Below are 27932 nucleotides of genomic sequence, written 5' to 3'. Positions count from 1 at the left end.
ACATAGAGTGTGCGGATGTGTTCAAGGAAAAGGAGAAGGTGGGGGAAGGGGATGAGGTCATAGAGGATGCGCGTGGGGGACGGAAGGCGGATGCGGAAGGCGAGGCGGAGCGCATGGCGTTCGAGGATTTGGAGGGCGTTATAGAACCGGGGAGGGGCGGAAATCCAAGCGATGCTGGCATAACAAAGGATGGGGCGGATCATGGATTTGTAGGTGTGGAGGATGGTAGAAGGATGCAGACCCCATGTCCGGCCGGACAGGAGTTTCAGGAGGCGGAGGCGGTTGTGAGCTTTGTTTTGGATGGTAAGGAGATGGGGAGTCCAGGTGAGGTGGCGGTCGAGGGTGAGGCCAAGGTATTTGAGGGTAGGAGTGAGGTGGATAGGACGGCCATAAATGGTGAGGTAGAAATCATGGAGGTGGAAGGAGCGGGTGGTGCGGCCTATGATGATCGCCTGGGTCTTGGAGGGATTAACACGGAGGAACCACTGGTTGCACCAAGCGGTGAATTGGTCAAGGTGGGTTTGGAGAGTACGTTGGGACCGTTGAAGGGTAGGATAAAGGGCTAGGAAGGCAGTGTCATCAGCGAACTGGAGAAGATGAACAGGAGGGGGAGGTTTGGGCATATCAGCAGTGTACAGGAGATAGAGGAGAGGGGAAAGGACAGAACCTTGGGGCACGCCGGCAGAGGGGTAGAAAGTACGGGAGTGGGAATTGTGGATAGTCACATAGGAGGGACGATGGGAGAGGAAGGAAGCAACGAGACGGACGAAGTTGATGGGGAGAGCATAGGTCTGGAGTTTGAAAAGGAGCCTGGGATGCCAGACACGGTCATAGGCGTTCTGGAGGTCAAGGGAAACAAAGATAGCAGAGCGACGGGAGTTAAGTTGGAGGGAAAGGAGATGGGTAAGGTTAAGGAGCTGGTCGTCAGCAGAGAAGGAAGGCCGGAAGCCACATTGGGTAAGAGGAAGGAGGCGGTGCTGGTTAAGGTGGCAGTGGATACGGCGAGAGAGGATGGCCTCAAAGACCTTACTGAACACGGAGGTGAGGCAGATGGGACGATAGGAAGAGGTAGCAGAGGGGGGTTTGTTAGGCTTAGGGAACAGCAGGACACGGGAAGTCTTCCACAGGTCAGGGTAAAATCCAGTGGAGAGGAGGACATTGTACAGGGTAGCAAGGACAGACAGGAAGGATGGAGGGGATTCCTTGAGGTGACGGTAGGTGACGCCATCATGACCAGGGGCGGTGTTGCGTTTGGAGCGGAGGACGAGTGTGATGTCTTGCATGGTGATGGGAGTGTTGATGTCGGAGGGGGGTAGCCGATCCAAGTACTGGAAGCTAGGGGCGAGCGGGGGGACCGAGGTGTCAGTGCGGTCGAGGACAGTGGGGAAGAGGGAGTAATCAAAATGGGGATCGTCAGGAATGGAGAAGACCTCGGATAGGTGGGAAGCAAAATGGTTAGCCTTACTGAGGTTGTCAGGAAAGGGGCGATCGTCATGGAGGATGGGGTAATGCGGGGTGGGATGGCTACCAGTAAGGCGGTGAAAGGCTGACCAGTACTTGGAGGAGTTGACAGGGAGGGTGGAGTTGAGGCGTGTGCATGTCTGACGCCAGTCCCGGCGTTTCTTTGCTGTAAGGAGGTTCCGGATATGTCGCTGTAATTGCCGGTGGCGGGTGAGAGTATCCCGGTCACGAGTGCGGAGGAAGGAGCGGTAGAGCCGGCGGGATTCACGCAGAAGAAGGACGGCCTGTGGAGGAAGCGTAGGGCGGTGAGGGTGGATGAGTTTGGTAGGGACATGAGCCTCCACAGCGTCAGTGATGGTCTTCTGGAGGAAGGAAGAGGCATGGGTGATGTCATCAGGGTGGTGGAAAGTGAGGGGGTGGCTGTCGACCTGTAAGGCAATGGATTCCCGGTAGGCATCCCAATTGGCACGGTGGTAGTCATGGACAGACTTTGGAGGGGCAGGGGGGCGGGTGGCTGCAGTGGCAGGACGGGTAGAGGAGATGGTGAGAAGGACAGGGAGATGGTCACTACCGACGGGACGAGGACATCAACGGCAATGCGACCAAGGAGGTTGGGGGAAGCGAGGATAACATCGGGGGTGGAGTTACTTTCAGGACGGGTGTGCTGTGGGAGAGGAACAAGGTCACCATGGAGGGTGGCAAGGAACTGATGCCACCGCCGAAGGGTGGCAGGGTCACGGCTGTGGATGTTGAGGTCAGCAGCGATCACATAGGTGGAGAAGGTACGGTCAACATGGGAAATGAAGTCAAAGGGGAGAGGAGCTGCGGGGCGAATATAGATAGTGGCACAGGTGACGGTGAGGGAGGGAAAAAAGAGGCTGAGGAGAAGGTGTTCGGATGGGTCATTGAGGAGGGGTTGTGGCCGGACAGGGAGATGCCAGAGGTGGCCGATAGCGACCCCGCCTCGAGCTAGGGGAAGGGGATTGTCAGTGCGGTGAAGGAGATAAGGGGAGATGCGGACCACATGGTGGGGTTGGAGGAAGGTTTCATTAAGGATGAAGGAGTCAACCTGGTGCTGGGAGAGGGTATGCATGAAGAGGTATTTGTTTGCAAGGAGGGAGCGAATGTTGAGGTAGAGGAGACGATACTGTTGACGAGCCATGAGAGTGGGTGCGGGAAGGGTGCGGGAAGGGGAGAGGGGCTTAAACGAGGGTGTCTAGACGGGTGAAAGTAAAGTGGGCCTGGTTGTGGGAGTATGTGGCGTAGGTGTTTAAGTGGAAAACAGAGCGGGCAGCGAGGGAAATCTGCTGGAGTGTGTGGGGGCGCTGGAAGGGGTGGATGTTCTGCAGGACGACGGTGAGGAACCGGATGATGTCTTCTGCCATAGGGGGAGGGCGGAGGGAATTGTTAGGGTGGATAGGTGGGTCAATGGGGCGAAGGGGGACAGTGAGTTCAGGGTTGGTGGGAGGGGGCTTGGCTTTGCATTTGGAGGAATAGGTGGGGTGAGGTTCATTGCAGGTGTTGCAGGATGGGGGGGAGGCGAGGTTGGGACACTGTTTGAGGAAGTGGGAGGCTTTACAATGGGAGCAGGTGGGTGGGTTCTTGCAGTTCTGGGTGAGGTGGTCATTGTACAGAAGACAACGCTGGCAGCGGTAAGATTGAGGAGGGGAACGGGACGGGTCAACAGGGTGGCGGCGGTTGAAAATCAGGGCTCCCTGCGTGAGGAGGTGGTCGATGGAGGAGGCGGACTCTGTAAAGATACGCATGAGGAAAGTAGGGCCAGAGGAGTTGTAAATACGGCGGGCAGAGCGGATTTCCATGGAGGGGTGGGCATTCAGTTCCGCCAACACCTCAGCCTCCGTGACCACAGGGCTGAGTTTTGTGATGACGGCAGTGAGGGTCGGCGGACGACGAGGCGGTTGGGGTTGGCGAGGAGAGGAGGATGTAAGGAATGGGGTGAGGGATGCGTGGGGCCCAAAGGTGATGCAGGGAAGGCGCCGGAGGAGATCAGTATGGAAGGATGGAGAGGGAGACTTGATGAGAACAGAGTCTCTGCGAGGGATAAGTTGGGTGATGGGTGCACTGGGGATGTACTTCCGGATTTCAAGGGTGAGGGTGCGGGCATCCAGGAATTTCGGATCAGGGTTGGCTAGGACAAAGGTATACAGGGAGGGGGCTGGAGAGGAGGGAGGTGGGGTGGTATCCATAGTGGGGTCAGTGGGAGGTGGGGGAGGCGGGGCGGTCAGAGGCCTTTTGGAGGAAGGAGTAGAGGAGAGGTCGCCACTGGGCCGTTTGGAAGATTTTTTGGCGGGTGTTGTGTGGGAGGAGGGATGAGGGACTGGATGGATGGGGAGGTGGTGGGAGGCAGGGCCCTCCTGTGAGGCAGGAGCACCGGATAAGAGGGTAGGGCGCTCTGTGGCGGCGACTGTGGCGCGGCGGGCGGAGACTCCGGTAGGGGAAGCAGCGGTAGTCGCAGGGGGTAGAGGGGGGAAGTCGTCTCGGCGGGCGACAGGAGCGGGAGGGGGGTTGGGAGCAGGGGCAGAGGCAGTAGCGGGAGAAGGAGCAGGGGCAGTAACAGGGGTAGGAGCAGGAGTGACGTACAGGTGGGGATACATCGATGGAGAGGAGATAGATGGGGAGGAGACTGTGAGTAGGGGAGGTGCATGAGACGGGTGAATCCCAGAGGAAGCACTCCATGACGTTACAGTGGGGGCAGGTGAAGGAGAGGTGTAGATGATGGTGGTAGTTGGGGCGTCCATGATCGCAGGCGGCAGCGAACACCGAGAGACGGCGGCAGAAGAAGCGGCGAGCACCAAGAGACGGCGGCAGAAGAAGCGGCGAGCACCAAGAGACGGCGGCAGAAGAAGCGGCGAGCACCAAGAGACGGCGACAGCGGCGGCGGCGGCTGAAGAAGCGGCGACCAGGTGGCGGCGGCAGAAGAGGAAGCGGCGAGCACCGACAGACGGCGACCAAGCGGCGGCGGCGGCAAGCACCGGGCGGCGGCGAACAGACGACGGCGGCGGCGGCGGCGGCGGCGGCGAGCACCGACAGACGGCGACAAAGCGGCGGCGGCGGCGGCGGCGGCGACGGCGTGCAGACGGGCAACAACGCGACAAGCACGAGTGGGGCTCTTCCACGTCGAAGGTACACCCTGAGAGTAGCCCAGGCAGTGCGAGTCCTCGATGAGGAAGTGAGGGAATCCAACCCTCGAATGAAGCAGCAGTTTTTTTTTTTTTTTTTTTTTTTTCTTTATTGTGATTTCATTCCCCTGCCCCATATGGGCAGGGGAGGGCTGTCAGCAGCACAATCCGCCGCTCTTCAGCCGAGTGACAGGACAATTCAAACAAGAATAAAATAATACATACATAAGGAGGTAAAAAAGGGGAACATAAAGCAATATAAGGGGAGAAAATGGAGGTAAAAATACACTGATATGTAGACGTTCATTGGGGACAGTTAAAAAAAGTCACCAGAAAGTTAAAAAACACAATTGGCGATTCTTAAAACACATGGAAGTCACTAGATGCACAGGCACAGGTTAAAAGTCGGCCACAGTATTAAAAACACTCCGAAACAACACACTTAAAACCCACTCGGAGCACACACGACGAAGAATAAAACTACCAGGTGGGACCTGCCGAGGGAAAGGGCAGAGAGGATGGAAAAGGAGGGGAGAGCATGGGGCAGCTGGGGAAGCGGCGGGAGGAAGGGAGGAGGAGTAACCGTGGGTTCACGAAGAGGCAGGAGACACATGGGGCGGGAGAGGAAAAGGGAAGACAGGGCAGGAGGGAGCGCAGAGACACTGAAAGAAGGCACAAGAGATGGAGGGGGAGGGGAAATCCGCTCAGAAGGAGGGAGGGGGAGGAGAGGGAGCCCCGAGGAGGAGGCAGGAAGAGGGGGTTAGAGTTGGTAGGAAGGGTAGATGTCAGGGCGAAGCTCATCATCCGGGAGCGGTAGACGGTGGAAGTTGTGTTGGGAAAGGAGATGGAGGGTGTGGAGATGGAGAGAGGGAGGGACACAACGGTAAAGGCGCGGCAACTGGTCGGGAGTGGAGAGGAAGGGAGAATCCAGGGGGTGAGGGGGATCAAGGCGACGGACAACATAGAGGGTGCGGATGTGTTCAAGGAAAAGGAGAAGATGGGGGAAGGGGATGAGGTCATAGAGGATGCGCGTGGGGGACGGAAGGCGGATGCGGAAGGCGAGGCGGAGCGCATGGCGTTCGAGGATTTGGAGGGCGGTATAGAACCGGGGAGGGGCGGAAATCCAAGCAATGCTGGCATAACAAAGGATGGGGCGGATCATGGATTTGTAGGTGTGGAGGATGGTAGAAGGATGCAGACCCCATGTCCGGCCGGACAGGAGTTTCAGGAGGCGGAGGCGGTGGTGAGCTTTGTTTTGGATGGTAAGGAGATGGGGAGTCCAGGTGAGGTGGCGGTCGAGGGTGAGGCCAAGGTATTTGAGGGTAGGAGTGAGGTGGATAGGACGGCCATAAATGGTGAGGTAGAAATCATGGAGGCGGAGAAGCAGCAGTTTCTGGTGCCTACTTTAATAGCACCATTCGCACTATTCATTTGCGAGAGCATTTCTTAAATACCGCACCCATTTATAATTTGTTTCATCCTTGACCGCTTTTTTCGAAAGGGCCACGGTGGGAGGGGCTTTTACAAGACTCAATTGCCTCCTGTGAGGATCGAACTCACGACCTCTGGTTTACTAGACCAGCGCTCTGCCACTGAGCTAAGGAGGCGCCTCCTAGCGGGCTTTTCGGGTACTTTGTTCTTATGGACTAGTGAATCGGAGATCTTCAGCTGGAAACGCACCGCATTAGCGACCATTATTTGCATTTAGCTAGCACAGCTGCTGCTTTCCTACACATCTCACACGATATCGATGTACACCTAAAATTCCAAAACAACACATTTATTTCATTTCAGAGTTACTTTCAGCTTCAAATACCATTCCTCTGATATTCATAAGAAGCTAGGCATCGTCGTAACCCGTTACGTTCATTACGCAAGGCTCACGAGAGGGGCGCAGCTTGCATCCGCGTAGACACAAAATTTTGCGCCGCCCAGCGTGGGGCTCGAACCCACGACCCTGAGATTAAGAGTCTCATGCTCTACCGACTGAGCTAGCCGGGCTCCACACAATGCTTTACGAGCCATACAATACTGATGGGACCTGCGACCATCTATGGAAGATCCTTTTGACTACAGCTTATTTCCTGCTGCCACAAATGAGCTACAATCCTATTCAATGAAAAATTGTCTCCGAAAGGCATCAAATCTGCTTCAAATGATACGTGGCTATCAGCACCATTATTCAACACACATGCTCGACTGTGCGCAGACGCCTGTGGCGTAGCCCTTGGGCCCTGAATCAGACGCAGTAGTTCCAACAAAAACTCTCCTGAACGGCACTGTGCCGAAAATTTCGCTACAGATCACCCTTGTCTTGCTTGAGCTTCAGGTAGACGCCGGTTTGCAGCCAGGAAGCGGACAGCAGCAACTTTCAACTAGTTTTGTAGTACTCAAACAACACAGTAAAACAGCATGCATCTTTTGCAGAACTGGAAAAACTCGACCGTGACAGGATTCGAACCTGCAATCTTCGGATCCGAAGTCCCACGCCTTATCCATTAGGCCACACGGTCACTGGCGCAATACGCTTCCCCAAACACACCTCATTATCGCCATTTGTGCACTTCCCGGAATGAATTTACCATCTTTGACGCAATTCTCCAATTTCAGTACTAAAAATGCGACGCTACTTCTTGCTGTGTCCCATCGCAAGTTACATTCAAGCCCTTATGACGCTCATCAAACAAGAGCTTACAAATCAGCTTCAATCGCTTAGTGCCATCTCAGTCGATTGTACAACGTACCTCACCCTATGAGATACAATGGCGAGTTGCCGCTATTACCAAAGCGGCGGCGGCGCCGCCGCCGCCGCCGACGACGACGACGACGACAACCGCGAGGGTCTCTATCAGGGGTAGAAAATACATCACAAGAACTAAGTATTTCACGTCGGCATTCTCCGGAGACTCCCAAAAGCAGCAGTCTTTTTTTTTCTTTATTGTGATTTCATTCCCCTGCCCCATACGGGCAGGGGACGGCTGTCAGCAGCACAACCCGCCGCTCTTCAGCCGAGTGATATGAAAATTACAACAAGAATAAAATAATACATACATAAGGAGGTAAAAAGGGGGAACATAAAACAGAGTAAGGGGAGAAAATGGAGGTAAAAATACACTGATATGTAGACGTTCATTGGGGACAGTTAAAAAAAGTCACCAGAAAGTTAAAAAACACAGTTGGCGATTCTTAAAACACATAGAAGTCACTGGATGCGCAGGCACAGGTTAAAAGTCGGCCACAGTATTAAAAACACTCCGAAACAACACACTTAAAACCCACTCGGAGCACACACGACGAAGAATAAAACTACCAGGTGGGACCTGCCGAGGGAAAGGGCAGAGAGGATGGAAAAGGAGGGGAGAGCATGGGGCAGCTGGGGAAGCGGCGGGAGGAAGGGAGGAGGGGTAACCGTGGGGTCACGAAGAGGCAGGAGACACATGGGGCGGGAGAGGAAAAGGGAAGACAGGGCAGGAGGGAGCGCAGAGACACTGAAAGAAGGCACAAGAGATGGAGGGGGAGGGGAAATCCGCTCAGAAGGAGGGAGGGGGAGGAGAGGGAGCCCTGAGGAGGAGGCAGGAAGAGGGGGTTAGAGTTGGTAGGAAGGGTAGATGTCAGGGCGAAGCTCATCATCCGGGAGCGGTAGACGGTGGAAGTTGTGTTGGGAAAGGAGATGGAGGGTGTGGAGATATAGAGAGGGAGGGACACAACGGTAAAGGCGCGGCAACTGGTCGGGAGTGGAGAGGAAGGGAGACACCAGGGGGCGAGGGGGATCAAGGCGACGGACAACATAGAGTGTGCGGATGTGTTCAAGGAAAAGGAGAAGGTGGGGGAAGGGGATGAGGTCATAGAGGATGCGCGTGGGGGACGGAAGGCGGATGCGGAAGGCGAGACGGAGCACATGGCGTTCGAGGATGTGGAGGGCGTTATAGAACCGGGGAGGGGCGGAAATCCAAGCGATGCTGGCATAACAAAGGATGGGGCGGATCATGGATTTGTAGGTGTGGAGGATGGTAGAAGGATGCAGACCCCATGTCCGGCCGGACAGGAGTTTCAGGAGGCGGAGGCGGTTGTGAGAAAAGCAGCAGTTTTTTTTTTTTTTTTTTTTTTTCTTTATTGAATTTCAATTCCCACCGAAGGGGGGGGGGGCTGGCAGCAGCTTACTACGCCGCTCTTCAGCCTACAGAATTTGTGTTAAAAAGATGAAGATAAGAAAAAATAACAGTTGGCGATAAAATCGGTGACTTAAAGGGAAAATGGCAGAAAATTCTAGAACTTAAAACATAAAACACAGGGTTGATGATACTAAGAAAATACACAAGAAGCAGAAAAATAACAGACAGACAGTTAAAAAAACACGGCGACAGTCTGGTTTCTGTTCACAAAATATAAAATGCACACCCAGCGACAGCATGATTTCTGTTCGCATCACTGTGGAAAGACGCACAACACTGAACACTCACTTAAACACGGCACTAAAAAGTGGGCACAAACATGACATACCACAGCTGAGAGCAGGCGGGGGGAAACAGGACAGATGACGGAGAAATAAAAAAAGGGGGGGAAGGAGAGGAAAAGGGAAGGGTGGGAGGGGGGAAAGAAGCCAGTGGAGAATGAAGACCCATAAGAGGGGTGGGGGGTGCTGAGCAGACGGGCCAGGGAGTGGGGAAGGCAGAGGAGGGGAATGCAAAAGGACTCGGGGGGGGGGGGGAGAAGGGACCTAGGGGGAGGATGGGCGGGGAGAAAACACAGGAGGGAAGGGGGGGAGGAAGAGGGAGCCCAGGGAAAGGACGGAGGAAAGGAGGGGGAGTGAGGATCAGAGTTGATAGGAAGGATAAATGGAGGGAGAGAGGGCATCATCCGGGAGGGGGAGTTGACGGAAGCCACCTTGGGAAAGGAGATGAAGGGTGTAGAGATGGAGGGTAGGGGGGACACAACGGTGAAGACGTGGCAGGGGGCGGGGATGGGAGAGGAGAGGAGCAACCAGGGGGTGAGGGGGTTCAAGACGGCGGGAGGTGTAGAGGATGCGGATATGTTCGAGGAATAAGAGGAGATGGGGGAAAGGAATGAGATCATAGAGGATCCGCGTGGGGGACGGGAGGCGGATACGGAAGGCAAGGCGGAGTGCATGACGCTCAAGGATCTGGAGGGACTGATAGAATTTGGGGGGGGGGGGCAGATATCCAGGCAGGACTGGCGTAACAGAGGATGGGACGGATTAAGGATTTGTAGGTGTGGAGGATGGTAGAGGGGTGCAACCCCCATGTCCGGCCAGAGAGGAGTTTGAGGAGTCGGAGGCGGTTGCGGGCTTTGGATTGGATGGAGCGGAGATGAGGTATCCAGGTGAGGTGACGGTCAATGGTGAGGCCAAGGTAGGTGAGGGTGGGGGTGAGGCAGACAGGACGTGCGCAGACAGTAAGGGAGAAATCCAGGAGCCGGAAGGAGCGAGTGGTACGACCTACGATGAGTGCCTGGGTCTTGGAAGGATTGAGTTTCAGGAGCCATTGGTTACACCATGCAGCAAAAAGGTCAAGGTGATTCTGGAGAAGGCGTTGGGACCGTTGGAGGGTAGGAGTGAGGGCGAGGAATGCGGTGTCATCAGCATATTGCAAGAGGTGTACTGGAGGGGGGGGTTGGGGCATATCTGCCGTGTACAGGAGGTAGAGGAGAGGGGAGAGGACAGAGCCCTGGGGCACACCGGCAGAGGGGTAGAAGGTGTGGGAATTGGCATTATGGATGGTAACATAGGAGGGGCGGTGGGAGAGGAAGGAGCCACCAGACGGATGTAGTTGATAGGAAGGGCGTAGGTTTGGAGTTTAAACAGGAGACCGGGATGCCAGACACGGTCGTAGGCCTTTTCGAGGTCAAGTGAGACAAAAATGGCGGAGCGACGGGAGTTAAGCTGGAGGGAGAGGAGATGAGTGAGGCGGAGGAGTTGGTCATCAGCAGAGAAGGAAGGTCGAAAGCCACATTGGGTGTTTGGGAGGAGGTGGTTTTGGTGGAGGTGGAGATGGATGCGCCGGGAAAGGATGGATTCCAAGAGCTTGCTGAACACCGATGTGAGACAGATAGGACGATAGGAAGAGGCATCAGATGGAGGCTTATTGGGTTTGGAGAACATCAGGATACGGGAGGTTTTCCACAGGTCGGGATAGAAGCCAGTGGCAAGGATGACATTGTAGAGGGTGGCAAGGAGGGAAAGGAAGGAGGGAGGGCAGTGTTTGAGGTGGCGGTAGGTAACGCAGTCGTGGCCAGGAGCAGTGTTGCGTTTAGTGCGGAGTGTGAGGCTGATGTCCTGTGTAGTGATGGGAGTGTTAAGTGCAGATGGTGGGGTGTGGCCCAAGTACTGGAAGCTAGGAGCAAGGGGAGGAACAGAGGTATTCGTACGGTCCATGACATCAGGGAAGAGGGAATAATCAAAGTGGGGATCATCTGGGATGGAAAAAACATCAGAGAGGTGGGAGGCAAAGTGGTTGGCCTTACTGAGGTTGTCAGGAAAGGGACGGTCATTAAGGAGGAGAGGGTACTGGGGGGTGGGGCGGTTCCCAGTAAGGCGGTGGAAAGCAGACCAATACTTGGAAGAGTTGATGGGGAGCGTGGTGTTGAGTTGTGTACATGTCTGGCGCCAGGCTCGGCGTTTCTTCGCAACAAGCAGGTTGCGGGTGTGTCGCTGTAATTGCCGGTGGCGGGTAAGTGTATCCCGGTCCCGAGTGCGGAGAAAAGAGCGGTAGAGGCGGCGGGACTCGCGAAGGAGAAGGACGGCCTGTGGAGGCAGGGCGGGGCGGTGAGGGTGGATGGCTTTGGTGGGGATATGGGTGGCGACGGCGTCAGACAAGGTCTGGTGCAGGAAGGCAGCAGTGCGAGAGATGTCATCAGGAGACTGGAGGGTAAGGTTGTGGCCGTCAACCTGGGTGTGAATGGAATCCCGGTAGGCATCCCAGTTGGCACGGGAGTAATCATGGACAAGTTTAGGAGGGACGGCAGGGCGAGGAGCGTGGCGGGGATGGCGACCGTTAGAGATAGTGAGGAGGACAGGAGCATGGTCACTGCCAATGAGGTCAAGGACAGCCGCGGTGATGCGCCCAAGGAGGTTTGGAGAGGCAAGGACAACATCAGGAGTGGTGTTGGAGTCGGGCCGGGTGTGCTGAGGCAGGGGAACCAGGTCTCCCTGGAGAGTGGGGAGAAACTGATGCCACCGCCGGAGGTCAGCAGGATCACGGCTGTGGATATTGAGGTCGGCGGCAATCACGTAGGTGGAGAAGGTGCGGTCAATGTGGGCCAGGAAATCGTACGGGATGGGGGTGCGAGGGCGGACATAAATGGTGGCACAGGTGACGGTAAGGGTGGGGAAGAAGAGGCTGAGGGTGAGATGCTCGGCAGGATTGTTAAGGAGAGGTTGGGGCCGGACAGGGAGGTGCTTGAGGTGGCCTATAGCAACTCCGCCACGCGCGAGAGGGTACGGCTTATCGGTGCGGTGTAGAGTGTAAGGAGCCGTGGAGACGGAGATACGGGGTTGAAGGAAGGTTTCATTTAGGATGAAGGCATCCACGCCGTGCTGACGTAGGGTGTGGAGGAAGAGGAGTTTGTGGGTGGGCAGGGAGCGAATGTTGTGGTACAGGATACGGTACGGTTGTTGTACCATGGGAGTGGAGAGTTAGACAAGGGTGGTGAGGGGGGTGAAGGTGAAGTGGGCCTGGTTGTGGGAGTATGTGGCATAGGTGGTAAAAGCAGCAGTTTTTTTTTTCCTGCCTGGCCCGGTGCATCCCTCCTTAGCTTACCTGGTCGCCCAAGACTCCTCTTAAGCGACCATGTTGATAGCGATCTCAGTGCGGACGCCAGATCAACACAGGATGCTGCGAAACAGTACTCCCATCCTGAGACCATCCACTACAACCGGCCTCCAGGTCGCTGGATTACAGGAGCACTCCACCACTCCCAGCCGAGCAGCAGTTTTTTTTTTTTTTTTACTTTATTGTCATTTTAAAACCTATACAATAGGCAGGCTGGCAGCAGCACACTACGCTGCTCTTCAGCCAAAGAAGACATAAGCATAAAAAACAGGAGAAAAACATAAAAGTCACAAAATGGTGGGCGATAAAACAGGAGACACAGAGAGACAAACACGGAGCCGTTCACACTCGACGATAAACCACACTGCAAACTGTTGAGACGACGCACAAACACTGAAGAAGACGATGGCACTGGTGAACAATGGAGTGTGACGGTGAACACTGAACACTAAACACGACGGCACACACAAGACACTGATGGCGGCGATCTCCGGCGCGCGAAAGTCCACGTAGCGTGTGCGAGTCCGGGGACCTGCCAAGAGGGGAACGGGGGTGAGGTGGGGGAGAAGGGAGAAAAGGGCGCCAATGGCGGAGGAGACGGGGGCAGGAGGGAGAGGGGCAGGGGAGGGGAGGCCCGGGGGAGGAGGGGAGAGAAAAGGAGGGGGGAGGGAAAAAGGGAGAGAAGGGAGGGAGGATGCCCTGAGGAGCATGCACAGGAGGAGGGTGTAAGGATCAAAGTTGGTAGGAGGGGTAGATGGAGGGGAGGAGGACATCATCAGGGAGGGGGAGCTGGCGGAAGCCACCTTGGGAGAGGGTAAGGAGGGTGGAGAGATGGAGACCGGGTGGGACATGGGAGTACAGGCGCGGCAGCGGGCGGGGCTGGGAGAGGATCGGGGAGACGAGCGGGTGAGGAGGATCGAGTTTACGGGAGGTGTAGAGGATGCGTATTCGTTCGAGGAAGAGGAGGAGGTGGGGGAAGGGGATAAGATCATACAGGATCCGCGTGGGGGAGGGGAGACGGATGCGATAGGCAAGGCGGAGAGCATGGCGTTCAAGGATTTGGAGGGATTTATAAAAGGAAGGGGGGGCGGAGATCCAGGCGGGATGGGCGTAACAGAGGATAGGGCGGATGAGGGACTTATAGGTGTGGAGGATGGTGGAGGGGTCCAGACCCCACGTACGGCCGGAAAGGAGCTTGAGGAGACGGAGTCGGGAACGTGCCTTGGCTTGGATTGTCTGGAGATGGGGAGTCCAGGAGAGGCGACGGTCGAGGGTGACGCCAAGGTACTTAAGGGTGGGGGTGAGAGCGATGGGACGGCCATAAACGGTGAGATAGAAATCAAGGAGGCGGAAGGAAGGGGTGGTTTTGCCTACAATGATCGCCTGGGTTTTGGAAGGATTGACCGTGAGTAACCACTGGTCGCACCAAGCGGTGAACCGGTCAAGATGGGATTGGAGAAGGTGTTGGGAGCGTTGCAGGGTGGGGGCAAGGGCAAGGAAGGCGGTGTCATCGGCAAACTGGAGAAGGTGGACGGGGGGTGGCGGCGGCGGCATGTCCGCCGTGTACAACAAGTACAGAAGGGGGGAGAGGACGGAGCCTTGGGGCACACCGGCGGAGGGGAAGAAGGTGTAGGAATCGGCGTTATGGATGGTGACATGGGAAGGACGGCGGGAGAGAAAGGAACCGATCAGACGAACGTAGTTAATGGGAAGGGCGAAGGTTTGGAGCTTGAAGAGGAGACCGGAATGCCATACGCGGTCATATGCGCGTTCGAGGTCAAGAGAGAGGAAGATTGCGGAGCGACGGGAATTGAGCTGTTCGGAAAGAAGATGAGTGAGGTGAAGGAGAAGATCGTCGGAAGAGAAGGACGGCCGAAAGCCACACTGGGTAACGGGGAGGAGGCGGTGCTGGCGGAGATGCTGGTGGATGCGGCGGGTGAGGATAGATTCCAGGACCTTGCTGAAGACCGAGGTAAGGCTGATGGGACGGTAGGAGGAGACGGCGGACGGCGGTTTGCCAGGTTTGAGGAACATGAGGATACGAGAGGTTTTCCACAGGTCGGGGTAATAACCAGTGGACAGGACTACATTGTAGAGCCTGGCCAGGGTGGAGAGGAAAGAGACAGGAGCTTCACGAAGGTGACGGTAGGTGACACGATCGTGACCAGGAGCGGTGTTGCGTTTGGTGCGGAGTGTAGCAATGAGATCCTGTGTAGTGATGGGGGCATTAAGTTCCGTGTGTGGAATGTTGTCCAAGTACTGGAAACCAGGAGCGAGGGGAGGGACAGAGGTGTCAGTTCGATCGCGGATATCTGGGAAGAGGGAGTAATCGAACCGAGGATCATCAGGGATGGAAAACACATCGGACAGGTAGGAGGCAAAGTGGTTGGCCTTACTAAGGGCGTCAGGGAAGGGGTGGTCATCGTGGAGAAGAGGATAGTAGGGGGAGGGCTTAGTTCCAGTAAGGCGACGGAAGGCGGTCCAGAACATGGACGAGTTAATAGGGAGGGTAGCATTTAAACGGGTGCATGTCTGTCGCCAGTCCCGGCGTTTCTTAGCCGCGAGCAAATTTCGAATGTGTCGCTGTAGGTGCCGGTGGCGTCGTAGGGTGTCCGGGTCACGCGTGCGGAGGAAGGCACGGTAGAGACGACGGGATTCACGGAGGAGGAGGACGGCCTGTGGCGGCAAGGTAGGACGGTGGGGGTGGATGGCAACAGTAGGGACGTGGGCCTCCACGGCCTCAGACAAGGTCTGCTGGAGAAAGGAGGCGGCATGGGAGACATCATCAGGACGGCGGTAGGCGAGAGGGTGGCTGTCGACCTGAGTGGAGAGGGTATCCCGGTAGGCATTCCAGTTGGCACGGGAATAGTCATGGATGTACTTGGGGGGAGGGTCATGACGAGGGTCGGGGCGGGGGCGACGACCGTCTGAAACGGTGAGGAGGACAGGGAGATGGTCACTACCAATAGGCTCCAGGACATCCACCGTAATGCGACCAAGGAGGTTGGGGGAGGAGAGAATAACATCGGGAGTGGAATTGGATTCGGGGCGGGTGTGCTGGGGGATGGGGATGAGGTCGCCTTGAAGGGAGGAGAGGAACCGATGCCACCGCCGTAACTGGGCAGCGGAGCGACTATGGATGTTAAGGTCGGCGGCGATCACATAGGAGGAGAAGGTACGGTCGATGTGGGAGAGGAAGTCGAAAGGAAGAGGGGCGTTGGGGCGGACATAGATGGTGGCACAGGTAACGGTAAGGCCGGGGAAGAAGAGACTAAGGATCAGGTGTTCGGTGGGGTCGGGAAGGAGAGGTTGGAGCCGAACGGGGATCTGGCGGTGGTGGCCAATGGCAACTCCGCCACGCGCAACTGGGAGGGGATTATCGGATCGGTGGAGGAGATAGGGGGAGGTGTGGATGGAGTGGTGGGGTTGGAGGAAGGTTTCATTGAGGAGGAAAGCATCCACACGGTGGGTAGCAAGGGTGTGCAGGAAGAGGTTCTTGTTGGCGGGATGGGAGCGGATATTGTTGAACAGGATACGATGCTGTCGCGCCATGATAAGGATTTAGACGAGGGTGTCAAGGCGGGAGAAGGTGAAATGGGCCTGGTTATGGGAATAGGTGGCGTACATTTTAAGGTGGAAGATGGAACGGGCGGCGAGGGAGATCTGTTGGAGGGTGTGGGGGCGCTGAAAGGGATGGACGTTTTGGAGGACAATAGTGAGGAACCTGATGATGTCCTCAGCAGTGGGGGGGGGACGAAGGGAATTGCCAGGAGGGGTGGGGGCGTCCAGGGGACGGACAGGTACGGTGAGTTCAGGGGTGGTGGGAGGGGGTCGGGCTTTACACTTTTGGGAGTAGGTAGGGTGGGGGAGGCTGCAGGTATTACAGGAGGGAGGGGATTGAAGGTTGGGGCACTGCCGGAGGAAGTGCGCTTGTCGACAATGCGGGCAGGTGGGGGCCTCGCGGCACTCGGCTGTTGTATGTGCATTGTAGCGCAGACATCTCTGGCAGCGCAGGGATTGAGGGGGGGAACGGGAGGGGTCTACCTTGTACCGCTGATTGAAGAGGAGGGCACCCTCCTTCAGGAGGCGGTCAATGGAGGGGGCGTCCTCAGAGAACACTCGCATAAGGCGGGTGCGGCCGGTCGCGTTAAAAATGCGGCGGACTGCCCGCACCTCCAGGGTGGGATGGGCCTTCAGCTCCGCCAACACCTCCTCCTCCGTGATCGACGGACTAAGCCGAGTGATCACGGCGGTGAGGGTCGGCGGGCGACGCGGGGGTTGGGGTTGGCGGGTAGGAGATGGGGAGGGAGCAGGGGTGAGGGAGGCGTTAGGACCAAAACGGGTGATGGGGAGGCGGGAGAGGATGTCAGTGTGGAGGGTTGGGCTGGGGGAGGAGATAAGGACAGAGTCCCGTCTGGGAGTAAGGAGAGATATGGGGGCGCCAGGGAAACGTTGGCGGAGGAGGAGGGAGAGATTCCGGGCCTCGAGGAAGGAAGGATCGGGACGGGACAGGAGATATTTGTAGAGACCGGGTGGGGAGGAGGAGGAGGAGGAGGAGGAGGAGGAGGAGGAGGAGGAGGAGGAGGAGGAGGGAGTGGGGCCTGGTGGGGAGACGTCCATGGCATTTTGGGGCGGGGATGTGGGGCGGGGTGGAGCCTTTTTAGGAGCAGAGGAAGTGGGGGCGCCACTAGGGCGTTTGACAGCGGCCGATGGGCGGGTGGTGATAAGAGGGACGGGAACGATGGGGAGGTGGCGGGAAGGGACAGGTCCCGGCACGGACGCAGCAGTCGGCGCCGGAGATAATGACTGTGACGGTGCAGGCGAAGGCGTCAGTGATGGTGAAGGCGACGATGATGGCGGTGGTGGTGGTGGCGGCGGCGATGGCGATGGCGACGGGGAGAGCTGGGCGTGGGCAGTGGCCCGACGGGCCACCACCCGAGCTGGAGCTGCAGTGACAGGCTGGGGGAGAGGGGGGAAGGGATCAGAACGAGAGGAAGAAGCGGGAGAGGGGGCGACAAAGAGCGAGGGCGAAGGGATAGAGAGGAGGGGAGGGATGGAAGGAGGGGGGTGGGACTGGGCACACCAAGTGATAGTGGTGGAGGCGGCGGAAGGGGACGTATACACGATGGCGGTGGTGGTAGTAGTGACGGTGGTGGTGGGGGCGGACATGACGACAAGGAGAAGAAAGAAAAAACACAGCACTAAAAGGACAGGACACACACTGGCGGACGGCGGCGGCGAGAGGCAGGAACGCTGCTGCCGCGGACGGGGCCGGGGCGGCGGCGGCTGCTGCTGCTGCTGCTGCTGCTGCCTGGACTGCTGCTGGCACCGGAGGGCTGGCTGGCTGGCTGGCTGGCTGGCTGGCTGCGGGATCACTGCTGCAGGCCGGGACCGGGAACTGCTGCTGCTGCTGCTGCTGCTGCTGCTGCTGCTGGGCTGGCTGGCACCTGGAACACCTAACACTTCGATAAGCGCTAGAAGTGCACTATCGAAGGGCGGTAACCTTGCGGTGTACCGCCGAAGATGCCGAGCAGCAGTTTTTTTTTTTTTTTTCTTTATTGTGATTTCATTCCCCTGCCCCATACGGGCAGGGGAGGGCTGTCAGCAGCACAATCCGCCGCTCTTCAGCCGAGTGATATGACAATTAAAACAAGAATAAAATAATACATACATAAGGAGGTAAAAAGGGGGAACATAAAACAGAGTAAGGGGAGAAAATGGAGGTAAAAATACACTGATATGTAGACGTTCATTGGGGACAGTTAAAAAAGTCACCAGAAAGTTAAAAAACACAATTGGTGATTCTTAAAACACATGGAAGTCACTAGATGCACAGGCACAGGTTAAAAGTCGGCCACAGTATTAAAAACACTCCGAAACAACACACTTAAAACCCACTCGGAGCACACACGACGAAGAATAAAACTACCAGGTGGGACCTGCCGAGGGAAAGGGCAGAGAGGATGGAAAAGGAGGGGAGAGCATGGGGCAGCTGGGGAAGCGGCGGGAGGAAGGGAGGAGGGGTAACCGTGGGTTCACGAAGAGGCAGGAGACACATGGGGCGGGAGAGGAAAAGGGAAGACAGGACAGGAGGGAGCGCAGAGACATTGAAAGAAGGCACAAGAGATGGAGGGGGAGGGGAAATCCGCTCAGAAGGAGGGAGGGGGAGGAGAGGGAGCCCTGAGGAGGAGGCAGGAAGAGGGGGTTAGAGTTGGTAGGAAGGGTAGATGTCAGGGCGAAGCTCATCATCCGGGAGCGGTAGACGGTGGAAGTTGTGTTGGGAAAGGAGATGGAGGGTGTGGAGATGGAGAGAGGGAGGGACACAACGGTAAAGGCGCGGCAACTGGTCGGGAGTGGAGAGGAAGGGAGACACCAGGGGGTGAGGGGGATCAAGGCGACGGACAACATAGAGTGTGCGGATGTGTTCAAGGAAAAGGAGAAGGTGGGGGAAGGGGATGAGGTCATAGAGGATGCGCGTGGGGGACGGAAGGCGGATGCGGAAGGCGAGGCGGAGCGCATGGCGTTCGAGGATTCGGAGGGCGTTATAGAACCGGGGAGGGGCGGAAATCCAAGCGATGCTGGCATAACAAAGGATGGGGCGGATCATGGATTTGTAGGTGTGGAGGATGGTAGAAGGATGCAGACCCCACGTCCGGCCGGACAGGAGTTTCAGGAGGCGGAGGCGGCTGTGAGCTTTGTTCTGGATGGTAAGGAGATGGGGAGTCCAGGTGAGGTGGCGGTCGAGGGTGAGGCCAAGGTATTTGAGGGTAGGAGTGAGGTGGATAGGACGGCCATAAATGGTGAGGTAGAAATCATGGAGGCGGAAGGAACGGGTGGTGCGGCCTATGATGATCGCCTGGGTCTTGGAGGGATTAACACGGAGGAACCACTGGTTGCACCAAGCGGTGAATTGGTCAAGGTGGGTTTGGAGAGTACGTTGGGACCGTTGAAGGGTAGGATAAAGGGCTAGGAAGGCGGTGTCATCAGCGAACTGGAGAAGATGAACAGGAGGGGGAGGTTTGGGCATATCAGCAGTGTATAGGAGATAGAGGAGAGGGGAAAGGACAGAACCTTGGGGCACGTCGGCAGAGGGGTAGAAAGTACGGGAGTTGGAATTGTGGATAGTCACATAGGAGGGACGATGGGAGAGGAAGGAAGCAACGAGACGGACGAAGTTGATGGGGAGAGCATAGGTCTGGAGTTTGAAAAGGAGCCCGGGATGCCAGACACAGTCATAGGCGTTCTGGAGGTCAAGGGAAACAAAGATATCAGAGCGACGGGAGTTAAGTTGGAGGGAAAGGAGATGGGTAAGGTTAAGGAGCTGGTCGTCAGCAGAGAAGGAAGGCCGGAAGCCACATTGGGTAAGAGGAAGGAGGCGGTGCTGGTTAAGGTGGCAGTGGATACGGCGAGAGAGGATGGCCTCAAAGACCTTACTGAACACGGAGGTGAGGCAGATGGGACGATAGGAAGAGGTAGCAGAGGGGGGTTTGTTAGGCTTAGGGAACAGCAGGACACGGGAAGTCTTCCACAGGTCAGGGTAAAATCCAGTGGAGAGGAGGACATTGTACAGGGTAGCAAGGACAGACAGGAAGGATGGAGGGGATTCCTTGAGGTGACGGTAGGTGACGCCATCATGACCAGGGGCGGTGTTGCGTTTGGAGCGGAGGACGAGTGTGATGTCTTGCATGGTGATGGGAGTGTTGATGTCGGAGGGGGGTAGCCGATCCAAGTACTGGAAGCTAGGGGCGAGCGGGGGGACCGAGGTGTCAGTGCGGTCGAGGACAGTGGGGAAGAGGGAGTAATCAAAATGGGGATCGTCAGGAATGGAGAAGACCTCGGATAGGTGGGAAGCAAAATGGTTAGCCTTACTGAGGTTGTCAGGAAAAGGGCGATCGTCATGGAGGATGGGGTAATGCGGGGTGGGATGGCTACCAGTAAGGCGGTGGAAGGCTGACCAGTACTTGGAGGAGTTGACAGGGAGGGTGGAGTTGAGGCGTGTGCATGTCTGACGCCAGTCCCGGCGTTTCTTTGCTGTAAAAAAGCAGCAGTTTCTGGTGCCTACTTTAATAGCACCATTCGCACTATTCATTTGCGAGAGCATTTCTTAAATACCGCACCCATTTATAATTTGTTTCATCCTTGACCGCTTTTTTCGAAAGGGCCACGGTGGGAGGGGCTTTTACAAAATTCATTTGCCTCCTGTGAGGATCGAACTCACGACCTCTGGTTTACTAGACCAGCGCTCTGCCACTGAGCTAAGGAGGCGCCTCCTAGCGCGCTTTTCGGGTACTTTGTTCTTATGGACTAGTGAATCGGAGATCTTCAGCTGGAAACGCACCGCATTAGCGACCATTATTTGCATTTAGCTACCACAGCTGCTGCTTTCCTACACATCTCACACGATATCGATGTACACCTAAAATTCCAAAACAACACATTTATTTCATTTCAGAGTTACTTTCAGCTTCAAATACCATTCCTCTGATATTCATAAGAAGCTAGGCATCGTCGTAACCCGTTACGTTCATTACGCAAGGCTCACGAGAGGGGCGCAGGTTGCATCCGCGTAGACACAAAATTTTGCGCCGCCCAGCGTGGGGCTCGAACCCACGACCCTGAGATTAAGAGTCTCATGCTCTACCGACTGAGCTAGCCGGGCTCCACACAATGCTTTACGAGCCATACAATACTGATGGGACCTGCGACCATCTATGGAAGATCCTTTTGACTACAGCTTATTTCCTGCTGCCACAAATGAGCTACAATCCTATTCAATGAAAAATTGTCTCCGAAACGCATCAAATCTGCTTCAAATGATACGTGGCTATCAGCACCATTATTCAACACACATGCTCGACTGTGCGCAGACGCCTGTGGCGTAGCTCTTGGGCCCTGAATCAGACGCAGTAGTTCCAACAAAAACTCTCCTGAACGGCACTGTGCCGAAAATTTCGCTACAGATCACCCTTGTCTTGCTTGAGCTTCAGGTAGACGCCGGTTTGCAGCCAGGAAGCGGACAGCAGCAACTTTCAACTAGTTTTGTAGTACTCAAACAACACAGTAAAACAGCATGCATCTTTTGCAGAACTGGAAAAACTCGACCGTGACAGGATTCGAATCTGCAATCTTCGGATCCGAAGTCCGACGCCTTATCCATTTTTTTTTTTTTTTTTTTTTTTTTAATGCCTTATCCATTTTTTTTTTTTTTTGACTATTTTTATTCGAACCTGCAATCTTCGGATCCGAAGTCCGACGCCTTATCCATTTTTTTTTTTTTAATACATAAAGCCAGGTATCCTAGCCACTTTTTTTTTATTATTACCTTAACCACTTTTTTTTTTTTTTTTTTTTTAAATAGTATAGCGAGCGGGGCAGGCAGATGGCGGCAAGGAGGGCAGGGGTCAATTTAGTCCGAGGCCTGGCCACGGTGCCGCCCCCATACCCGTCAACACTCACATTGATGGGAAAGGAAAATTGAGTTTTTTTATTTTTATTTATTTATTTATTTTTAATTATTTTGTATTTTTTTTTTTTTTTTTTTTTTTTGAGAACGCATCAATATGGGATTGGAGCCAGATCATTCGGTTGATACATAAACGGGTGAAGGTTTTAGAGCTCGAACAGCTATCCAATACCTGTTCTATTGAATGCAATATGAAGCATGTTACCGTACTTGCGACGGTGATCCGCGTAGTTTCTAATTTTAATATATTCCGTTTCCATGTGTAACTGAAACTCGCTGTAATCTTCGCCCGTCAGCCGATTGAAGACATGACTTGTATATTGGCCCAACAGCCACATGACGGCATTATTTTTAGTTGGCGGAAAATATTTGACGTCTGGTCTGTGCAGTAATTTCGTGTCAATGTTATTTTCAGAAGTCCTAGTTATAAGGGCGACTTTTTGACGAACCCATTGCCAATTGCGCATGCGGTGACTGCAAGTATATCTGTGGGGAACAGTATCCACTTGGTGACAATCTGGACAATGGGCTGTGTCGCTTAGCCCAATCGCATGCAGGCGCTCATTTGTGCTGATAATGTTGTTAACCGTTTTATACCATGTAGACCTGACCAGGGACGGAAGTACACTGCTGCTGATGTTCGCCCACAGGACATCCCAATTGACTCCAGTGTGCTTTTGTTCGATTTTGTTCCTGCCCTCATATCGTTTCCTGTGCTCCAGAATGTCCTTGGCAGTTAAGGGTCGATGTTGGAGAAGGACCTTGCTCAAGTAGCTCTTTTCCAGATAATATGTGCGGATGTGGGAGAGCTGGTAGTCGATCGTCTGCACATTGATCGGCGGTTCTACGCTTTTCGGCGCGACTGCCTCAAACAACTTTGCCGTAAGGGTGCAGAGTAGTTTTGGATTAAGGATGTCATCCGTTTAATGTACAAAGCCATTGCTTTGGCGTTCAGATCGGTCAGACCCATACCGCCATGCAGAGGGTCGAGGGTCACAGTCTTCACGTCAACTCGAAATATTTCCCCCCGCCACAGAAAATTGGTCAACTTGCTCATTATCTGTTTGGCTATGACAGTGGGGATTGGAAAGACCTGTGCCACATAATATGCTCGCGACAGGATACATGTATTTATAAATTTAACCCTCTGAATTTGGTCCATACTGCGATAAACGTTATCTATTAAAGCACCCTTGACTTTGAACGAGACATCCCGCCAATTTGCCGTTATCATCCTTTGTGGAGGGACCGTCAGTATCGTCCCAAGAGATTTGTGTTCCGTAACATGGGTAGCCCATTCTAGGCCGACATCGTCAAGTCCCCTTATACGTAGAAATTTGCTTTTAGTTTCATTCATTTTTGCGCCAGAAGCGGAACAATAGCTTCTGAGGTCTGCCTCCAGTTGAATCACATCATCCCTGTTCCTCACGACGATGCCGACATCATCAGCATATGCCCCAACTGCAGTTTTCTTCCCGGCGATCGTTATGCCCGTCATGTGCTCTTGTACTAGCCGCAGCAATGGTTCTAGGGAGATGACAAAGAGCAACATGGAAAGGGGGCTTCCTTGGGGGACACCCCTTGCGATGGGAATTGGTCTTGTGAGCTGGCAGTTGACGGAGATCGTGGCGGCCAGACCAGTGATCATATTGCGCACGACAACGATGGAGTCATGCCCGAAGCCCATCCTCCGCATCGTTTCGAAGAGGTATTTATGGCTGACACTATCAAATGCTTTATAAAAGTCGACAAAAAGGAGGCCGCAATTAATGGCGCTGGCAGACGACAGAGCGACGATATCTCTATATTGTGCTATAGTCTGAAATATTGATCGCCTATAAGCACAAGTTTGCTGTTGCCCAATGATGTTTGTGGTCAACGGCATCATTCGATTGTTTAAAGCTCTCGCAATAATCTTATAATCTGAATTAAGAAGAGAAATCGGCCGGAAGTTGTTAATCTTGTTACATCCCTTATTTTTAGGAATCAACACGATTTTACATTCTTTAAGTTCTGATGGTACAAACTTTCCCCGCAGTACGTCGTTAACGGCTTGTGTCAACTTATCACCTATGATACTCCAATATCGTTGATAGAATTCGACCGGAATGCCATCAGGGCCCGGCGATTTACTTTTAGGGGAGCCGCGAATTATTTCAAGGACTTCATCTGGACTAAAAGCCGAAAATAAGCCGGCGTTGTCGTCGGCCGTAATTGTGGAGGTTGTAAACGCAAATAACTCATCCAAATCATGCTCTTGCGTTGCTTCTGCCTCATACAGGGCACTGTAATATCTGTGGATTTCTCTGATTATCTCGTTTTGCACAGTGAGGACAGTACCGTTTTCTAATCTAAGTTCATCCATGAATATCCGTCGTCGGTTCTTGCGATGTTTAATCAGATGATATAACGCAGCCGTTTCGTCCTCGCTAACAGATCTGGCTTTTGACTTAAGTTTAAGACCCTCCATTTGTTTTCTCTTTAAGCTTAATAATGTCGCTTTAATTTTCTTGATGTCGGACAAGCGCCTGTCTGATCCATCAGCCTGATCATACAAATCCCTTAAGACCATGTAGTAAAATTCCATTGTACGGTGAACTGCCCGAGATCTCTCTATACTATAAGATATAATTACTTTTCGTAATTTGGGCTTCGCCTTGCGGGTCCACCACTCCAAAACACTCGGAAAGTTATGTACAGAGCGCAAGCAAAATTCCCAAGCTGTCTTTAATTCTACCTCGAGCTCGTCGTCTGTTAAGAGGCCGACATTCATGCTCCACTGATTCCTAAACCAGTGAGTTGGTTGCCGGTCTAAGTTTATGCAGGCACTCACACTACAGTGATCAGAGAAGCTGACTGGAGTGATTTCCACTTGTAGCAAATTCCTCACTATGTGACTTGACATATAGATTCTATCAATCCTGCTACTGGAATTACGTGAAATGTGCGTGTATTTCACAAGCGTGGGATACTTAACTTCCCATGCGTCCCTCAGTTTCATTTGGGAGACAAGAAAGTTTAATTCAGGGGAATAATTAAAATTGGGGGATTGATCTTTATGGTGCAATACACAATTAAAATCGCCTGCAATGATCAAGTTTGGAGAGTCTCTCCGCAATAAGTAAATGATATCCTCCTTAAAAAACTTCGATCTGTCAGCGCGCCGTGTACTTCCAGATGGTGCATACAGATTGATTACACTGACGCCCATGATATTCACGCCTATGCCCCGTCCAGAGTCTAACTTTTCGACATCGGTTAGAGTTATTCCTTCCCTGACTAAAATTGCTGTGCCAGCACTGAATTCGGGAGCGAAATTGATTATTGCAACATAGCCGGGAATATTAATTTGCCGTGTAGCAACCTCTTGTAAAAGGGCAATATCTGTACCAGAGTCAAACAAAAATTCTTTTAATAAAGCAAATTTTAACTCTGACGTAATCCTATTGATATTAAGGGAGGTGATAGTATAGGCCTGTAGCATATAGGTAATGAGATGTAAAAGGATAACAAAACGATTGCATCGAGCTCAAGAGTGCCGACTGCAGAATTAAAAAAGGTATAATGTGAGCAGCCATAAGAGGATTATTGGATCAGGAAGCGAAATAAAAACCATAACAAGTGATACACTACGAATCATAGGCCGGTTGTAGCAAAAACGACACAGTGAATGCTGCGAACCATAACCGGATAAAAGGACAGAAAAAACACGAAGAAGCTTTGCAACCTGAGGTGACAGCATGGAACAAACCTTGTACCAACGGAATTACTACTGTGGAGGGTGGGCTTCGCCGAGTTTTTTGCTGTTGTCATCACCGGATCGTTCCCTCACAATTTCATAACTAATATTTCGGGGTACTACATCCGCTTGCGAGGAAGTGGAATTTCCCTTGTTGCGAGGAGCTGAGAGATTTGGCTGTGATTTGAGCCTGCGTCGTGGGGCGTTTTGAGGTCCCGAAGTTTTTGTGGATTCTTTGAGACGCGGTCGTGTCATTGTCGCAGCACTGCCGCCGGCAGCTGGCAGGTTGGTAAACACTTTCACTTGTTTACTTCCGCCCGGAACTTGTTGTCGGGCGTCAGCTGTAGCTCGTTGTTGACACAACACTTCCTCACTGTGTGCGCGTTGTAGCGGCTGTTGTCCTTCGGGCGCGGCACTCAAAATAGGAGGTTCCTGTTCATGACCCGGCGTCTCAGAATTCGACATCCCCTCAAGTCCATCCGCACTGGCTTCAAAATCGACCCGCATAACATCATGTGGTACTAAATCCTCCGCGATTGATGGTTTTGGTTTCCGGGCTGCAGGAGTCGTGTGAGATACTTCCTCATCTGAATGCTCATCACTACGTTCCAGCGGCCTTTTCTTTTGCTGAGATTCACTTTCAAGACAAACTGGCGCAGCAGGTTGCCGTCCTACGAGTGGTGGAAACGCATCAGCGGTTATGGGCGGGGTCTCGGAGGTAATTGCTTGGGGAGCATCAACATCAGGGTGTGCAGAAGAACCAGAAGTATCTACTGCCATTACCTCGTTAAGTGTTAATCTACGCCGCGGCTGGAGATTATTTTTTAAGACAAAAACTCGGCGGGGGCAGTCCTGGCGAAGATGGCCTAGTTCATTGCAGATATGGCAGGTGGGGGCTTGACCAGAATATATAATGTGAGCCTTATAACCATCAACCGTGATGTGAGAAGGAATGTTCATTTTTACTTCCATGTCCACAGATCTAATCCCATTGAAACATTGTAATTTGTAGCGAGACGACCACTTTTCGTTGACAATTTCTTTAACCTCACCAAACTTAGAAAGTGCATCTTTAATTTTAGCATTGTCAATCTCTATGGGCAAGTTAAGTACTCGAACTGTCTGAATTGAGGTATCGGCACGTGTTACATTAACCATACTAGTGGTGCCGTCGCGATGAACAAAAGGGACTTGTTTGCCGATTTTTTCAAGAAGTCGATCAACTGCTACTGGACTGAGAAACTTGACAAACACGCAATAACGATCAGAATCTAGCTGGGTGGTGTGCACAGAATCAGAAGTGATGCCTATTACCTCGGTTAGCCAGTCATGAATCTCGAGGGCGGTCGGTTGAACTCGGCGGGTATCCTTGTCAAAACCAAAAACCAGGGTGTTTTTCCGGATGGTGGTAGACATGGCGCTGCGGCTGTATGGAATCCGGTCAAGCCCGAATCCCGTACAAGATCGGCAAGTTGCTGACGAAAAGGACGACCACAAAAAAAAAAAAAAGTACAATGCACGTGAATCACTCGGAACACAGAAACACACAACGGCAAACAGTAAACACTGGCAACGACACCGGCGGCGCGGAGCAACCAGCTAGCACGTCCGACCGCGGCGACAGCGAAAGCCGGAATGCTCCATTAGGCCACACGGTCACTGGCGCAATACGCTTCCCCAAACACACCTCATTATCGCCATTTGTGCACTTCCCGGAATGAATTTACCATCTTTGACGCAATTCTCCAAATTCAGTACTAAAAATGCGACGCTACTTCTTGCTGTGTCCCATCGCAAGTTACATTCAAGCCCTTATGACGCTCATCAAACAAGAGCTTGCAAATCAGCTTCAATCGCTTAGTGCCATCTCAGTCGGTTGTAGAACGTACCTCACCCTATGACATACAATGGCGAGTTGCCGCTATTACCAAAGCGGCGGCGGCGCCGACGACGACGACGACAACCGCGAGGGTCTCTATCAGGGGTAGAAAATACATCACAAGAACCAAGTATTTCACGTCGGCATTCTCCGGAGACTCCCAAAAGCAGCAGTTTTTTTTTTTTTCCTTTATTGAATTTCAATTCCCCCCGAAGGGGGCGGGCTGGCAGCAGCTTACTACGCCGCTCTTCAGCCTACAGAATTTGTGTTAAAAAGATGAAGATAAGAAAAAATAACAGTTGGCGATAAAATCGGTGACTTAAAGGGAAAATGGCAGAAAATTCTAGAACTTAAAACATAAAACACAGGGTTGATGATACTAAGAAAATACACAAGAAGCAGAAAAATAACAGACAGACAGTTAAAAAAACACGGCGACAGTCTGGTTTCTGTTCACAAAATA

The 27932-nt window shown here is 53.5% G+C and overlaps 5 non-coding genes across 5 annotated transcripts; all 5 read right to left on the bottom strand.

Annotated features, from left to right (window-relative positions):
* Positions 1–6136: 6136 nt before the first annotated feature.
* Positions 6137–6208, bottom strand: Trnat-agu (transfer RNA threonine (anticodon AGU)). The gene has a single exon. It is a non-coding gene; the product is annotated as a tRNA-Thr (tRNA).
* A 321-nt stretch (positions 6209–6529) lies between these two features.
* Trnak-cuu (transfer RNA lysine (anticodon CUU)) lies at positions 6530–6602 on the bottom strand. The gene has a single exon. It is a non-coding gene; the product is annotated as a tRNA-Lys (tRNA).
* A 439-nt stretch (positions 6603–7041) lies between these two features.
* On the bottom strand, positions 7042–7114 carry Trnar-ucg (transfer RNA arginine (anticodon UCG)). Its single transcript has one exon. It is a non-coding gene; the product is annotated as a tRNA-Arg (tRNA).
* A 13467-nt stretch (positions 7115–20581) lies between these two features.
* On the bottom strand, positions 20582–20653 carry Trnat-agu (transfer RNA threonine (anticodon AGU)). Its single transcript has one exon. It is a non-coding gene; the product is annotated as a tRNA-Thr (tRNA).
* A 321-nt stretch (positions 20654–20974) lies between these two features.
* Trnak-cuu (transfer RNA lysine (anticodon CUU)) lies at positions 20975–21047 on the bottom strand. The gene has a single exon. It is a non-coding gene; the product is annotated as a tRNA-Lys (tRNA).
* Positions 21048–27932: the final 6885 nt, after the last annotated feature.

The sequence above is a fragment of the Schistocerca nitens genome, chromosome 8 (genome assembly GCF_023898315.1).
Source record: "Schistocerca nitens isolate TAMUIC-IGC-003100 chromosome 8, iqSchNite1.1, whole genome shotgun sequence".
Taxonomy (NCBI): Eukaryota; Metazoa; Arthropoda; class Insecta; order Orthoptera; family Acrididae; genus Schistocerca; species Schistocerca nitens.
This window is presented reverse-complemented; position numbering and strand designations above follow the sequence as displayed.